Raw genomic sequence first — 17,131 nt, 5'->3', positions numbered from 1 at the left:
AGGAGTAAAAGGGGAATATTAAGCAGCACAGCTGACACTATGCTTTCACTCTATTCTTCATTTGCACAGGCACTGCTAGAATGTTTAGTCCAAATTTGCTGTTACAGATCAAACACTACACAGATAAGTTGGAGAGATCAAAGCAATGAGCAACATGCAGAAGCACCTCCTGGAGACAAAGAGTGAAAGAACTCAATGTATTTAGCTTACAGAGATAAACAGTGACTTGGTTACAGTCTGTAAGTACAAGAATAAAGAACAGAAATGTGGTAATAAGGTCTCTGAAGTCTAGCAGACAAAGTCCTGAGTGGGTGATGAATTCAGACAAGTTCACAAACCTTCAGAAACAAAGCAGAAATTTTAGTACAAAAGCTAATTAACAGTTAAACAAAGTCTTGTATTTTGCAATAGATCCTCTATCATTGGAAGAAGTTTAGTCATTGTCAGACACTCTTCTAATAATGGCTTCAGCGCAAGCAGGAATTAATTCAGCCCCAGCTTCTGTTACAGATGAGGTCATGAAGGGACGTTGACCAATTTTAACACCAGGATTAATGAACATATATTCATCCCATAGTCTCCAGGGTGTACAATTTTAACATCTGGGCTTTAAAGACCACGATTCTCACCGATTCTACCCTAAAACTCCCTGACAACTCAGGGAGATGTTCTCTAGAGGAGCTTGAGCCATATTATCAGGTGATTTTAGGAAGGATAAAACATTACTCAGAAAACCAAATTTTCCTCAAAACCTCCGGAGGAGAAAAGATGGTGAGAGCTATTTAAGGCTCCTCTGCTGCCACATGTCACACGTTGTGACGCACTCTGTCAATGTGGTTACACAACACCGCCACCTCCTCAGACTCAGCCGCCTTTCCATGGAGGGCCTCTGCCCCCCTTGCCACTCCCTGGCCCCCCACAATGCCAAAAGCAAAGGAAACTCTGGTGATATCTGTCAAACCCACCAATTGTGAAGCAATGATGCATTCTTCTCTTCCTACAGACTCCTTGCCTCTCTTTGGCACATAAAACCCATGCTGTGACCAAAACACAATTGCTATTTTATTTGTGTTAATTATTTACTGACATTTGATTTGGAGTTCTATAGAAGAAATAGAGGATGCTAGCGTTGCATATGAGAGAATCTGTCCAGCAGTCATTCCACCTCCTGGCACTGGAGCATGAAGCTGTAGAGAGAAGGGAGATAAGCTGCACATCCAGTTTTGCATACAGCCCTTCTGCAGCCTCACACTTGTGAACAGCCCAGGTGAATCACTGTCTGTTCATGCAGCAGCAAAGCTGGAGGGCCCTGAAATGCTGTTTCGCAGCAGTATTTTGGTCAACATGAAGAACCATCAAAAATTAAATTATGACTGTGATAGCTAGCAGAAACTAGATAGAAAAACATGCAAGTAATTTAACAGCATTATTTTGGCTGGTTTTTGATTGAATGAAGAACACTAAGCTTAAAATATGTATGCTGTGGTTATGATTTCATTTTTAAAATGTCCCCAGGCTTTAGAGATAAGTATGTGTTTACATAATAAGCTATTGACATGAATATTAATGTATGTATGTATGTATATATATACATACATGTATATATATACAGCTTTATGTAGATATAGATATATATATATATATATATATATGCAACAAATAAGGCTACATAAGGGTACCATGAATCTCAAGTGATGTTTGCCCAATGCTTTCCAGAATAGGACTGTGCCTTGAAGCATTTATGGTTGTGTCACTTTTTTTCCCTTTAAACTATAACATTTCAGTGTGGGTGTCTGATTTTGAATGAATTTCTAGTGTGAGTGAAAAATAAAGATCAACTATTTATGACCTGGAGACTAAAGGAAAATATTGTGTTCTACCATTTTTAAAATACACATTCAAGCATTTACTTAAACAACTCAGACAAACTCGTGGCTCTTTGATGAGGGAGCGAACTCAGAAGGAAAGAAGATGTCCCTTGGGTAAACTCTGCCTAAATAGAAATTAAAAGTCTTTCGAAATGTGCCTGTTCAATGCACAGTGAGGATTCCAGCTAAACACCCCCACCATTCTGTCACGCTGAGAATAAACCGACTTGGGATGTGCCTGAGCCATGGGAATAAAGGACCTCTGGGAATACGAGGAACTGAAAGCGGCTGTCTCTGCTTTCATGTCCAGCCACTATAAAGATAAACGTGACCTGACCCATGTGCATATGAAGGGAGATCAAATGAACATTAAATCCAAGTTTATAGGTGACTGGATCAAAGGCATCTTGAATTTAGGATGACTTTAACTTTGGCGACTAAGTTAAAGTTTCATAAGTGACATTAGTGGTAATGCTGAATTTGCAATTTTACCATTCTCTGGAGGAAGAAAAAACCACTGAATTTGGAAAGTTTATTTGTAACAGAAGATCAAAGACTCTTTAAAATATCTTATCTTTAATTTTTTACCTAAATTTCTAATCTTCTCTCTGCACCAACCAAAGGGAGAGGAATACTCTACAATATTTTGATAATTCAAACCAAAGAATGTTTTCCAAGGCAAGCTGTGTTTTCTTTCTAAAACAGCTTCGCATAAAAATATCTCTTCCTTCTCCTTTACAAAATACAAGTACAGCAAGCTTTTCCAGAAACAAAGATCAAATGTGGTACTCAGATCTGTGCCCTCTGGGATTAGTCATGTTTTCAGAAGCTGCTAAGAGCTTTCCACCCTTCTAAGCTGGCAGGAACCCAAAGCACACAGGAACCTGCAGTAATTTCCCAGTTTAAAACTGCCCAGGGCTGCTTCTGTGAGGATGTCTGAGAGCAGTACATTGATACTTTTCTTTAAATACAATTCTGTAATCTCTTAACTTTGCAGACTCACAGAATGGTTGAGACTGGAATGGACTTCTGAACTTTTCATTTGGTCCAACCCCCTCCTGCTCAAGCAGTGTCACTTAGAGCCAGATGCCCATGACCATGTCCAGATGGCTTTTTGGTGGATCTAGCAAGGGAGACTTCACAACCTCATTGCTGACTGTGGCAGTGCTCCAGCACTCTCACAGTGAAAAAGTGTTTCCTGAGGGAACCACTTGTATTTCAGTTCATGTCTACTGTCCCTAGTACTGTCACTGATGAAAAGCCCCTGGCTCCTCTTTGCATCCTTCCTTCAGGTGTTTATGTCCTCTGGTAATAACTTTCCAGTCCTTCTCTTCTTTGGACTAAAGAGTCTCAGAGCTCTCAGCTTTTCCTCATATGTGAAATTGTTGAGTCTCATTATCATCATGGCTGTACATTGGACTTTCTCCAGTTTGTCCATGTCTGTCTTGTACTGAAGAGCCCAGAACTGGAAAGAGTGCTCCAGGTGTGCCTTCACCAGTGCTGAGTAAATGGGAAGCTTATTATTGTCACTTGCTGGCAATAATTTCTCTAATAAAGGATACTCTCAGACTTCGGTCCTACAAGGGTGCAGTGCTTGCTCACATTCCACCTGGCGTTCACCAGAACTCCTGGGCCATTTTCTTCTAAGCTGCTTTCCAGCTGGTTGTCTTCCAGCACGGGGTGGTTCCTCCCCAGGTGCAGGACTTTGCATTTTAATTTAATCTGTTGGCTCACTTCTCCAGCCCATCAAGGTTCCTCTGGATGGTGGGACAACCTGCTGGCATATCAGCCACTATGCCCGGTCTTGTGTCATTGGGCAAGCTGTCCCACCATCTAGATCACTGATGAAGAAATTAATCCAGGTATACAATGTCCACTGCTTTTCCCTCATCCACCAGGCCAGCCACTTCTTCATAGAAGCTTATCATTTTGGTCAAGTACTTCTATCCTTAATATAACCAGAAATGCTTTCCAAAGTTAGCTGCTCCATTGTCTGCCAAGAGACTGAGGTGAGGTTGACTGGCCTATAGTTCCTTGGTTTCTCCTTCTCTCCCTTTTTGAAGATAGGGATGACATTTTCTTTCCTCCAGTCTTCAGAAACTTCTCCTGGTCACCATATCTCATTATAGATTATTGCCTTGCAATAAACTCTGGCAGCCCACTCACTGTTCATGAGTGCGTCCTATCAGAGCCCATGGATTTATGCACATACAGCTTGCTGAAATATTCCCTGAACCTATCCTTTTCCACCAAAGGCACAACTTTCTTCCACCAGCCTTTCTCCCTGGTCTGTGGGACCTGGGATTCATGAAGGCCAGTCTTGCTACCAGTGACTAAAGCAAGGAAAGCTGTCAGTATTTCAGCCTTGTCCTACACCCTGCATAATCAGGTCCCCCATCTCATTCAGAAATGGGCCCACATTTTCTCCAGTCTTCCTTTTGTTGCCTGCTTATAGAAACCCTTCTGGCTGCCTTTCACATCCCTGGCCAGTTTTAATTCCATTTCACTTTCCTAACTTCATAATAAATAACCTTATAGAATGGTGGAAACAAAATACTGGCTTTTTGGCATTCTGGTATGATTCTCAGTAGCACCATGGCCTGGCAAGAGACTGCATGAAAGTAATTCTAAATATGAATGCCCTATTTTCACGCAAGAAATGTGAGATTTTAATAGAAAAGGTGATGTCCATCCATATTTCACAGCATTATTTGAAAACTTTCTATAGGGAAATGAATTTTCTAGCATTTCAAAGAATTTCAGACAATAGGTATTTCTTTGACTGTTAGCAACACATCCTATTTAATTTTGGAAAAAATAGTCTCTCCAATAATTTTTACATGGTGAAGTGGAGGTAATGAATGGCCATACAAGCCAACTCAGCAAGCGGAGCTTTTGCCCTTGTTGTTTTTTCTTTTGCAGGAGAAACAAGTCAAGCTCCAAGTATATGCTGTCAGCATGGTGTCATTCACACCATTTTGGCCATGGTTAGCACACAGAGGGTGAGGAGGTCCGGGCAGGTTGGATTTGCTGACTCACTAATGAATTACGTTGAGGTTTGTTTTGGCATTGATTATATTTGCAAAACCAGTCCAATGGTTTAATATTTATTGGTGGCTAAAAACAACATTTACATATTATCAGCAGAAAAATGGAAAACTGAGCCAAATACTTAAGGTAAGTTTGGTTTTGGAAAGCCAAGTCATTTGCCACTTAAAAATTCTACGACTTTGTCAACTGGAGGCTGTACATCAGCCTGCATACTAAAGTATTCATAGATACATGTGTTTGACATAAGAGATATGGTCTGACATACTTTGAAAATTATTCAGTTCAGTAAACAGATTCAGCTCAGCTAAAAAAGAGTCAAATCAACAAGCTCTAATACTGCTTGCCTTCCCAGAACAATTTTTTTCTTTATTCTTCTCTAAAATAGTGATTTTATTGATTTGAGGATTTATTCAGCCAGCCCTGTACATGTTATTAGACTGAGCAAGCAGGCTGGGATCTCTGGGACTCTGGAAACAATAAAAAGAAAGGTTTAGTTGATAAAGAGAAAGAAATTAAGTGTGAGATTCTTGAAGAGCATATATCAGTAACACACCCCTTGGAACATTTAGCTTTTCTCAGTACATTTTCTTATGCTTTAAGTCCTCAAGTCACTTGAAGGAATTAGAGTAGGGAAGGGAAAGAGGTGGGGTGTGTCTATCTGTGATTATATTAACCTCCTCCCTGATTTGATCCTCTTTTCAAGATTTTTGCTTGATGGAAGTCCATGGAAGTTCACTTCTGCAGTAAAGCCAGCTGCCCTCAGGACCAATTAATTACTGTGGGAATAAATTTGAACCCAAGGAGAAGATACTATAGGCTTCCCTTAAGAATGTAACAGCTGGGAATGCTGAGGTCCTGATTGCCATACTATGGCATAAGCTAAAATAAATGAAGTGTCCAACCAATTAAGAAGCAATTGAGAAGCAATGTTTAAATCTTCTGTGGTTAGAAGCACAAGCCAGCAAGGGGAACTCCTCTATTTCTAAGTCATTCCTAAATGTGTGGTGCAGTCCTTCTGCCCATTACAGCAGATAGAAGCATGCACTTCTATCCTGTCAGAGTAAGGTGTGAGTTGTCCATCTAGTTTAGCACCACTGGGATCTAGGGGGGTCATGGTCACCCTTTCATGTCATGGCCAGAAATGAAGGGAAAGGACTCACAACTATGTTTGTCACTGAGGGTCAGGGAAGACTGCCCTCTTACACTGTATCATCTTCACAATGATGAAGTAAAAGGAGAGAGAAAGCGAGAGTTGGTGTCAGTGTGAGGGCAAGCAGAAGGGTTGAGAGGACTGCTAAATGCAGCAACACATCCTGGCTGAGCACCTCAGTGGGGGAAAAGGCAGCCTTCAAACCTTCCCTTAGGGTCAAAGGTAGAAAATTACTGCAAATAGCCAAAGCATAGCTTATCCAAGAATCACAGTCTGTCCCCCTTTTTGGGAATATGACATATCCACAGTGTCAGGCACTGCAAACTACGAGAATGCTTTGTGGATCCCTGCAGATATTACACAAATGTATAAAACCCCATATTAATCACACACACGCACACACACACAAAATACATTTAAAAGCAAACATAATCTAAAAAAGCTCAGCAGATTTAAAAATAAAAGTGGCTACAGAAACTCACTCAGTGGAAAGGTCTCATTATGTTCACATAAGATTTGCATTACCTAAAAGTCCTAAGATTATGTAACTTGAGAAAAAGACAAGGGTTAAATTCCCTTATTGCTGAGTGTTGCTTTTTTATTTTACTTTTTTAGCAGTTTAAATTTTCCCTGAGTTTTCAAGCTGTACTGAGAGCACAGCTGAACTACTCAAGTGTAGCCATTTTTATTAGCTGGTGATCCCACACACTTGGATAAGCAAGAGGGCAGAAAGCCCTGTTCTAGAAGGCATCCCACATGGACACAGCTCCTGCTGCAAATTGCCTCATGAAGGAGCTTTTCCCTCCATTAACTCCAAGGAAAGCTGAGAAACACAGGCTGGCTGTTCAGGTGAGTGGCTTCTAATATTGTGGGTATGGAGAAGAATGCAAATGCTAAGAGAATATGGGAGAAGAATAGAGTTTTCTTCTTAAGGAAGAGCAAATGGGAGAATTTCTTTCTTTTTTTTCCCTACTCTCCCACAAGCTGACGACCAAAATAGGAAATCTTGCTAAAGCAGTGATACTACACAGTGTAATCTTGACTTTAACTACAGGACTGTCCACTTTAAAGGAGTGCTTGAATAATTAAGAACATATTTTGGGGTTTGCTGAGTCATGACCTCTGTTAATCATGAACTATGAAACCATCAGAGGGTGGTATTTGGAAGTGAGATCATGATAGGGTTTAGCTCTTCCTGACCTTATTTTTTCTACAGCATTGTTTGATGCACCTGTTTAATACCATGAGTTGTATTACATTTACATAAGTGCCTACAGTGGGGTATGATTCTCAAGCTCTCCAGATTCAGCAGTTTTCTCACTCAGCATGCAAGTCTCTCCTGGTTTTCATCAAACATGTCTAAGCTACAACTCTTAAGATTTCACTGTTAAGTAATGAGGACAAGGGCTTTATCAGGGTACTCAGAAATGGTATTTGTTCTGTGGTGTTAATTCTCTAACTTGTTTGGGAGCTGGGTTTTTTCCCAACCCAGAAAAAAATTATTTACTTAAAACCTGAAGCACAGCTGGGTAGAGTTCTTCCTTCAAATTACTGTCATCCCTCAGAGAATTTATGTAAATCTTTGGAATTAAATTCTAAAAATCCTACTCTGGAGAATCCATGTTCTCATAGAACACACAATTATATTAAAACAAATTTAAAACTTCACCACATCGCTTCTAAAACAACACAAATCAATCCACAATAAATGGGACAAGTTTATTCCTTTCTAAAGGCCAAATCTTTTATTTTGCAAATGGCTATGACATACAAGTTTTCAGAATGTGCCAGTTTATCCTAGCCAGCCAACTGTTTTCAAAATTTGAATGTCCTGAACCATACATTTAATTTTAATATATTTTGAATAAGTATTTAATTACCGTATTTCAAGCCCCAGCTTAGAGGATTGCTGGAAAACCTGCAAAAAGGAGTTGCCAATTGTTGGGCTAGGTTGGTCAACATTAAATTAATGTAATGTTTCATGGCACATTAAGTAAAGCATGCATAAAACCGATGGAGCAGGTTTTGTTTTATGTAGAAGCAAGGAAATCTGTTCTGGAAATAATGCCATTCAGGAAGTACAAATATCTTCACCATTCATCTGCAGACAATGAATCACTTTCAAAGGTCATAAGCCTTCTTATAAGGTGTGAGTGTTCTCCTCAGCCTCATTTTTCTCATTATTTTTCTCTTCTCTTACCTATACCTAGATTTTTTATTTCTAAAAGGATCTCCTTGTGGTTCCTTTCACCTTTCATTGATCTATAAATATATATTCCTAGAGAACTATACTTTCTTCTTCCTTTTCTTGGTGTTATTACATTATGCATGCACAACTGGAGATGAGGTTTTTTATTCTGCCAAAGAATAACTACTATTCCTGGACACGACTAATTAATCAATTGGTTTGATCTATTGGTTATGATTATTGGTGTCGTATTTAATCAAATATAAGCTGATTACTTGCAAGTCCCAGTTTTATTCCTTTTCATTATCAGCTTGCCATTCTAATCTAATACTTTATGGGGAAAACAATTTATTTCTGATTGGCCAAATTTCTGCTGTGACCACCTGGAACATGTGAACAAAACAAGTGTGCTCCTAGAGAAAGGAAGCTTTGTAAAGTTCTCTGTAGTCTGCTTTAAGAGACCAAATCTTTATTTAATCAGCACCTTTATCACTCTTCCCAAAGGCAAATTATCCAAACTGCCTTTTGAGAACCCTTTTTACAAGTGTCAAAGGTCATCTCTACCAAAGTCATAACTTCACCTGAGGTTTGCAGGATTGTAAAATCATTAGTGACCCTTCCTAAGTGCAACGCTCGTTCTGTGTTCTATGGCTTCTGAGTTCATGAAGCAATTAGTCAATTAAAAGATATTATGGTTGATGAGTAGCATTCATTAAAATCTCTGTCATTAGGTCCCATCATTTTAGAGGAAATTTTTTTCTCTGACTTTGCCCTGCTGAAAAGTGAATGTTTTATAAAATTTGATAAAATTCCACTTGGTCTTTCTAGAGTGAGCTCAGAGTAGGAAAAATTATTTTCACTCATTAAATTTTTTAAGTGATTCTTTTTCAGCCAACCAAAAAAAACCAACCTCAAAGAAACACAAAATCCCCTAATCAAAAACAAGTCAGTCCTCACAGATGACTGTTTTAACTTGTTTAAAAAATGCCAAACTTTAAATTGGAGTATATCTCTTCTCTAAAACAAAAAAGGAAGAAAATAGTTGAGAGGCATTAAATATGTAATAGCATAATGAGAAAATGCATACCAATGATGAGGATCCATGCCAAGAGATCTGGAACTCTGCTCAATAATACACCTTTCATCTGTGTGGGGTGTGTGTTACGTACATGCAAACTTGAATCCTTGCTACATTTGACTGAAACGCACAACCAATTAATCAGATTTTGTAAACTCATTCCAAAGCCTCTCTTCAGCAGTGTCAGATGTGTTTTACAAGAAAAAGCAATGGCACAAGCCAGCCATAGTAATGTAGTAAGAAAAGCTACTCAGATTTAGGTGTTCTCTCATCAGAAAGGTTTTTATATTAAGCTTCTGATGCCTTGGCAAAATCTTGGAGAGTGTAAGTAGTGCCCTGTTACATATAGCTTCTAAATCATATTCCAGACCTTGTGGTTAGTTATCACCAGATCACACAAGCAGGAGTAATCATTTCACTGGTAATCAGCCAATTATCTGATCCCAAATATTGATGGGACTAGCAGGTTTACATTAAGCCTCATTTTAATTATAGTTTCAACTGGTTGTACGTGGAGATGAATGAATAAGAAGGATGCAGAAATGGCTGGCTTGCCGTGCCTCATCTCAGTTCTAGGCATGACATATTCAAATGAGGGAATTCCACTTGTGCCAGCTGGTATATGGAATATATAATAATAATAATATTTAATATAGAATAATAATGATTTTATGTTTGTTTTTGAGGGAAATATCAATTTCTGTTGTTTCTGCTTAAAAGCAGACAGTCCTAGTAAAGCCTAGAGAGGCTTGTGGAACTCTCTGATCTCCATTATTTTTGGGCTCTGCATTTGGTAACTGACAAAGCCCTCCCTCCTGATCTTGCCCAGTAACTTGCAGGTCACCCTGGCATACAGGTCCCTCAGTTACCCCCATGCTTGTGGCAATAATGCACCCAGCCTTTATTCACAGTGAGAATCCCACAGAGATGTAGACATAAAACATAAAGGTTCCCATGAGAATCAGGGGCAAGGACATCTTTTTAAAGAGAGACTTAGACCTAATCAGAGTATGGAGGTTGTTGTTTGTTTGTTTGTTTGTTTGTTTGAATTGTGTAGGGAAGTTTGTAGTTTCCTCTCCTGTATGTCACTGCAGTAAACGTCAACTGCATCATGTTGCAATGACACAAGTTTACCTGGAGAATCTCCCATTTCCAGAATGAACCAATTAAAGATAAGCTGAATATATTACTGTAGTCTCCCTGTTTGTATAGTATTTGGCTAATGTCAGAGAGTAATAAAGCCTGAAATAAAAAGGGGCAAATTAAAAATTCATAAAGCAGCTGTGTGTTTCTAAAGTAGAAGGTGGGATTTTGGAATTTCAATGAATGCTTGCATCCTGTTGTGATTTGGGACCTGATTTAATTTCATAACTGTAAATCTAATTATGTTAGTGACCCTCCAGCCATAGTTCTTTAAGTAATGGCCACATTCTGTATGTGTTTGGGAATATTAATCTTCAAGGAGTTTATATGCAATACGGAGTATTTAAAGAACCATGCTCACAATCCTCTGATATAAGGGCTTTTTATGGTTATACAGAACTGCCATCTGAAACACCAAGCTCTAAAAATCATAGCTCTTTATTGTATCTGCATGCTGTGAAGTTGCTGAATCTATACCCTTTTGATTTTCTTAGGAATGCATGGTGAGGTATGCTATGTACCTCTTAAGACTAAGTTGATTACAACAGATGTGAAAGGGTAATTGTCAAAGCTGGTGTAATTATGAACATTAGGAAACTGGAGTAAGCAGCCCAAAATATTGAAATGAGAATGCAATACCTTACAGATTGTCCTGAGATGACCCAACACACAAGCGGAGCCATTAGGTTTTATCCTCTCACATGTAACATTTAAATAAAAAATTATGACCTTGATTTTCTTCTCTTTTGTGTTTCTTCTTGCACTTGTAGATGAGAGTTGGAAGGTGTTCTTGTGTGAGAGCTACAGTGCTGATCATTAAGTATCTAAAAATATTGTTGAAGATGTAAAGGTCTTTCAGACAAATTATTAATAGTCTATTTTGGTTAAAATGAAGAAAGTGATCTCACATCTGTCACAAAAAAAATCATTACTGAAGAAAGAGGTACCATGATTCAGAGAGGCAAAATAACTCCATTATTATTAGACAGTCATTTATATTTAAAAGTAAATAAGATATAAATAGCAGCAACAGTACATAGCACAGTTGTGTCTGCAAAGAAGGCAATTATGTTGCAACAAGTGAATACATTATTATGGAAAGAAATATCATGAAATTAAGAATGTATCTGTAAAAAACCAGAAATTTTCTGAAGTTCAATCATAAGACTTCTTTTGCTCCAGTATGTTTCCATCAAAGCATTATTGATCAATGGAAATCTTCATGAATTTAAACCAAAATAAATGGTAAAATATACTCAAAATTAAATGGAAAATTATATAAAAGGTGTACTAACAACATCCTGTAATTAGATCCATTCCAGCTGCAGTATTTTTTGTTGTTTTTCCCTATGAAATGCAGAAAAAAGGAGTTACTTTCCACAGTTTTACAGAGGCCAGAAGCTAGGGGAAAAAGTAATGTAATGTGTAATGAACATGATGAACCAAAATTTTAAAGCTTTTAAGGTAAGGCCTCTGAGCAGCTTTATCTAGCCAAATATGTCCCTATCATTGGACTAGAAGTCCTGCAAAGGTTCCTTCCAACCCAGACTATTCCATGACTGAACCCTATGTTACACTGAAATTCATGGGAATCCTGGTTTTTTCCTGTTGATGAGTCCTTGAGTATTTTTCAAATAGTTGCAAGTTTTAAGGTTTACTTCAGAGAGCTATTACTAAGTTTAATGTTCTTTTATTGCGAATAACATCACTTATCTCCTGCCAAACTCTCCATAGCAATCTGTTGGCATTTTGTTATATTCTTCTCCATGCAAAATCTTGTTAATTTATTTTATCTGAGTGCAGCCTAACTTCAATACACATCATGCTGCAAAAAGTTAACTCCTCCAAAAGTTATTATTTCTCTTAAATATGTTATTTTTGTGTTCTTCCATCTGCTTTCCATATTTATGCCCTATATACATCTAAGCCATTTTGCTAGCAATGTCTAAACCTTGGTTATACAAACTAGTGACTTTAATTTACAGCAATAGAACATGCTTGAAATATTATTTTCACATCAACAATACTTTACTTTGGAGGTGACTCATTAAAATTTCAGGTAGCAAAACAATTCTGTTACCCAGTTCATGTAGCATGATCAAAATTTTCATAGCTTTTTCTCTGTTTTCCTGACCAACTCCACCTTGGTTTGAATACATTTTTTTTTTTTACTTATGTGGAGCTACATGTTATACCAGGTTTTTCTGTGTGTACTTTGGTGCAAGGGAAACATCAAAAGATATTGTAGAAATAAGTATGATACAATCTACATCTGATTTTCATCTGATTTCAGGAGCACATCCTTGGTCATTACTTGTAGTTACCTGAGTCTGGAGTAGTTGTACTGGATGACGCATAATTGCCTACTCTGGTGGCTTTTATGCCTTGGTTGTCAGAGGGAAGCCTTTGTGTAACACACTTCGGATCTGCTCCTGTACCACTGGGTTCCTAAACAGTATCCAGCATTACTGAGCAATTCCACTCTGTACACCTTCGGCGAACAGAAGGAATTGATTGTAGGTAACAATATTACTTCCTCGACTCCTGTAAAAAAACCCTAAAACCAAAATCAAATCACTTTCTTTTTTTTTAAGGTTCAGACTTATTGCACACTTGGATTTGGTTTATTTGAACATTGAATATGTTCAAAAATTAACATTTTAAGCAAAGAGCAAATAATTTTTGAATAATTTTTGTTGAGAGTTATTTTCCATTTTGCAAAACTTTTTTTTGTTTTGTTTTTCTTTTGGTTTTTTGTTTGGTTTTTTTTTGTTTGGTTGGTTGGTTGGTTGGTTGGTTTTTTTGTTTTTTGTCAGCTGTATCTGAAAATGCACAGAAATGCTTCCCCAGCCCCTGGCTTTTAGGCATATTAACCATGAAGCATCACAGCATGCCATGTTAGTGAATAAAAATTTGCTTTCAACAAATGCAGGGGTCTGTATCTAACAGTCTGTAACTCAAGCAAATTGAAGCCATTTTTCACTCAATTTCAGCTTCTAACATCTCTCCATTACAGATGTTCAAAAGAACAGTGCATTTTTTTTTTTAAATGAGAAATATCTCATTTGGTATAATGTCAATTTTCCCATGCTCACATTCTGAAGTAAATTTCTGATCAAACATATTAAACATTCTTTTTGGGTGGAAACCGAGCGAGTAATATTCCAGTCAAAAGCTGATTTCTTTTGCTTTTCTGAGTTTGAAAATAATTGAATCAAAAGGAAAATCATTCTGTTCCCTCAATCAAAGATTTAGTTGGCAGTATGATCAAATAACAAGCTAGCATGATAAAGTGAGATTAGTCAAGATATTTGCTCAATAAACAAAAAGGTAGAATTAAATGTAAGGTATTATCAAAGTATACTTGTAACACAATGTTAAAAGTTGCTACATCTCTTGTCAGGGAGTGTTACCCATCCTGCAGACATCTGCACAAAACATCCTAAAAGTTTCGCTACTTGCCTATTCAACACTTATCTGCAAACACTGTGAAGTTCATAAAAGCAGAACAATTCCCCTTTAGTTCTTGTGAAAAGTTTAGCAAGGCAAAATTAACTTGATAAGTACCCAGAAGTATTTTATTTTCAAACATGTATTTGTATTTGAAATTCCCTTTTGGGGGTTAAAGAGGAGGTGAAATTTGAGAGGTGATAGCTGAAAAATGTACTGACTCCAGTGATGCTAATTAGTTACTTTCCTGCTGATCTATCCTTTGGCAAATTCACAAATCACCTGAAACCAAGTCTATATCAAAGACTAACAATTTTAAGAATAATTCAAATTAGAAGAATTCTACATGAACTTCCATTCAGAGAGCACAAACGTACTTCTCATCATGTAGGCTGTACATGCATACACAGATGCCCTTAGCAGACCCACACTTAAAATGAAGTGTTATGAACTTTATGGCAAAGTAAAGCTGGTGTTCAAGATTTTAAGGAAACAGACTCCAATGACAGACACAAAAAGAAAACCACACTAAATATCCGAGACCCAACTCCCCCCCAGTCTTGGCAGATAAGGCTTTTCTGCTTTCAGATGATGGCAATGGATTCTGAATATTTCTAGTCCCACTCATACTACACTGCCAGGTAGCAGAGACTGTATCATGCCTGAATGGTGACTAATGGAGTATTTCTGCTACAAATTCAGATTAGGTTAGGGTTGGTACATTGTGAGCTTGCTGAATTTAGCTTTTTGTGGCGTCAGAACCTATGACTGGCTTCACCAGCCTCACTTTGAGTACTTCCCCACTGACTGTGCAGATTCATGTGTAGAAGAACTTTGTTTGAATCCGTTAAGGCTGAGTGAGTATGACATCCACGCAGAGAAAACTCTTGAAAGCAAGAAAATGTTAGGTTATGGAACTCCTCTTAAAGGCACCTCAGTGCCCACACAACACATTTCCACTGACATGAGTAGACTTCACACTTCCCCACAAAACTTCCTTCTGCCTCCCAAATATAAGGGATCCCATCCAGCTCATTAATTTCACACTATAGAACCCCCACACTGTAAGCCTGGCTCACCACAGAGTATTTCATGAAGTTAGTAAGGTCAATATGATGTGAATGTGTGAGATTTTGAAATAAAGAGGAAATGGGGGTGTTCACATTTTATTTATGCTTCAAAATTGTAGTTCAGAGCTGTCCAACTGACAACAATTTTTTTAGTTGATTTTTTTTTTAATAGAAGAACATGTAGGATCTATTTCTAATTCTATATTTCAGACTATCAGCTTGGAGTAAATGTTCTGCATTCATGCAACAGGTGGTATAGCAGAACAGTTGTCCAAAGTTGAAATGAGAGTAAGTAGTAACTGAGGAATTATTAGGCTAAAAATATGAATTGAAACATGATGGATAAACACTATGGGCAATTTTTAAAAAGGATAAAGATACTACTTGGTTTCTGCCGAGTTACTTTTGATATTATCTGCTGCCTAATAAGAAAAAAACATGTAGTGTCATTTGATAAGGAAGCCAATTCCTGTCTTTCATACACTATTTTGCAGTATTACTACTTAATGGTGCTACCTAATATCTGAATATAAAGCAATACTTCATAAAAGCACCTGGTCACATATATTCTGCCTAGAGTAGGTAGCTCACATGAATTTTGAATGAAAATGAGAAATAAAGTAAGCAGTAATGAAATTTTAATCACAGTTGACTGAATATTTCTGTCATTTTGTAGGCAAACTGGTTCTTTAGACTCATATTAGCACAGCTATTTAGGATCTTCTGCATACAGAGAGTCACCAGGGATAACTACAGATTAAAAAAATGACTCAAGAGATACTTTTGCAAACCATTCTCACTTCAACAGCTTTGAAATTCTGGTTGCTTCTTTTTTTCTGAATTGTAGAGACATTCTTAGCTGACAAAGGCAGAAGGGTCAAAGCTGAAGCCCTTGTTATGACTGTCTTTTAAAGTAATTTTAATTTTTTATTATTATTATTTTTAGTTGCTTGTTTGCTTTACAGTTTGGGAAGTAGTTTCTATATTATGTATCTAATTTCAACATCAGCTGCTATTTGTTAGACTTCAGGTATTCTGGGCCAATCCCTACCAAGCCAGGTAAGCCAGAATTGTTGTGAAAGCATTATCCAGAAGGTGCCTATAGCAGTTCCATGCGGCTTCAGTAATCCTTAGTAGTAGGAAAGTTTTGAATTCCTGATAAAATGAGTTTTTCCTTTTCCTTCAGTGATTGGAGCCATGCAAATGCTACTCAAAATTGAGTTTTCTTACCAGGCTTAATGTGATCTTTATAAGTCTATGGAAGCAATAGCTAAGAAAATTAATGTTGTCTGGTATTAAATCTCTCTTCTTCCGACGAAGTCCTATGCACCATCCATGATGTTATTGACATAGTTTTTTAAGGCTTGACAAATATGTTGAGTCAAGCCTGTTTGTTCACCACAGGTACAACTGGCACAATTATAAGGAGTGCCTGTTTAAACAGGTATACCACACCCTCCATATCAAGGGTAAAGCCCAGCTCCACTGGGGTTAATCCTTCTAATATTTCAATGATAATGCTCTTTGTTCCAAAGTGCTTAGACTTTCTGTTTTGCTCAGAACAATGTATTGGTGTCACAGTAGCTGAAATATTCACTGGACTATGCCATCATCATATAGGCACTTATTAATGTCAATTTAAACTTCTCTTTGTGTCACATTTAATTGTCATTTTTCTCATCTCTGAAATTCCCATCTAGATAAAAACTCCTCCTGTAACTGCTGTGACTTTGGTTAAAATAAGTGTACCAAAAAGGACAGACAATCACTATTACCACAAAATTAGTTTGTAGAAAGCCATAGTTGATTTTTGATATTACTAATGCAGTGTTAGAGTGCTTAAATCTTAAAATTCTACTGGTGGTGTTTACTGATGGTTCTTGAGCACTGTCTGTGATCTTTATAGTCTCAAATGTTAAAGAAGGTGAAAATAGTTGTTATTATTTGGAGAGTGCCAGAGAGATACAAAGATATCAGGGAAGTTGTACCTTTTAGCATTTGTGTATCTGGTGTATTATGCTTACCCTGTTTGCACACAGAAATGAGCATCCACACAAATGCTTTGTTCCCTTATCTGCAGTCAAGCAGTGACTTTCTTTCTCCCTTCTGAAAATCTACTGTTTTATCATGATT

Source organism: Camarhynchus parvulus, chromosome 3 (genome assembly GCF_901933205.1).
Source record: "Camarhynchus parvulus chromosome 3, STF_HiC, whole genome shotgun sequence".
Classification (NCBI taxonomy): Eukaryota; Metazoa; Chordata; class Aves; order Passeriformes; family Thraupidae; genus Camarhynchus; species Camarhynchus parvulus.
Note: the sequence above shows the minus strand (reverse complement) of the source record.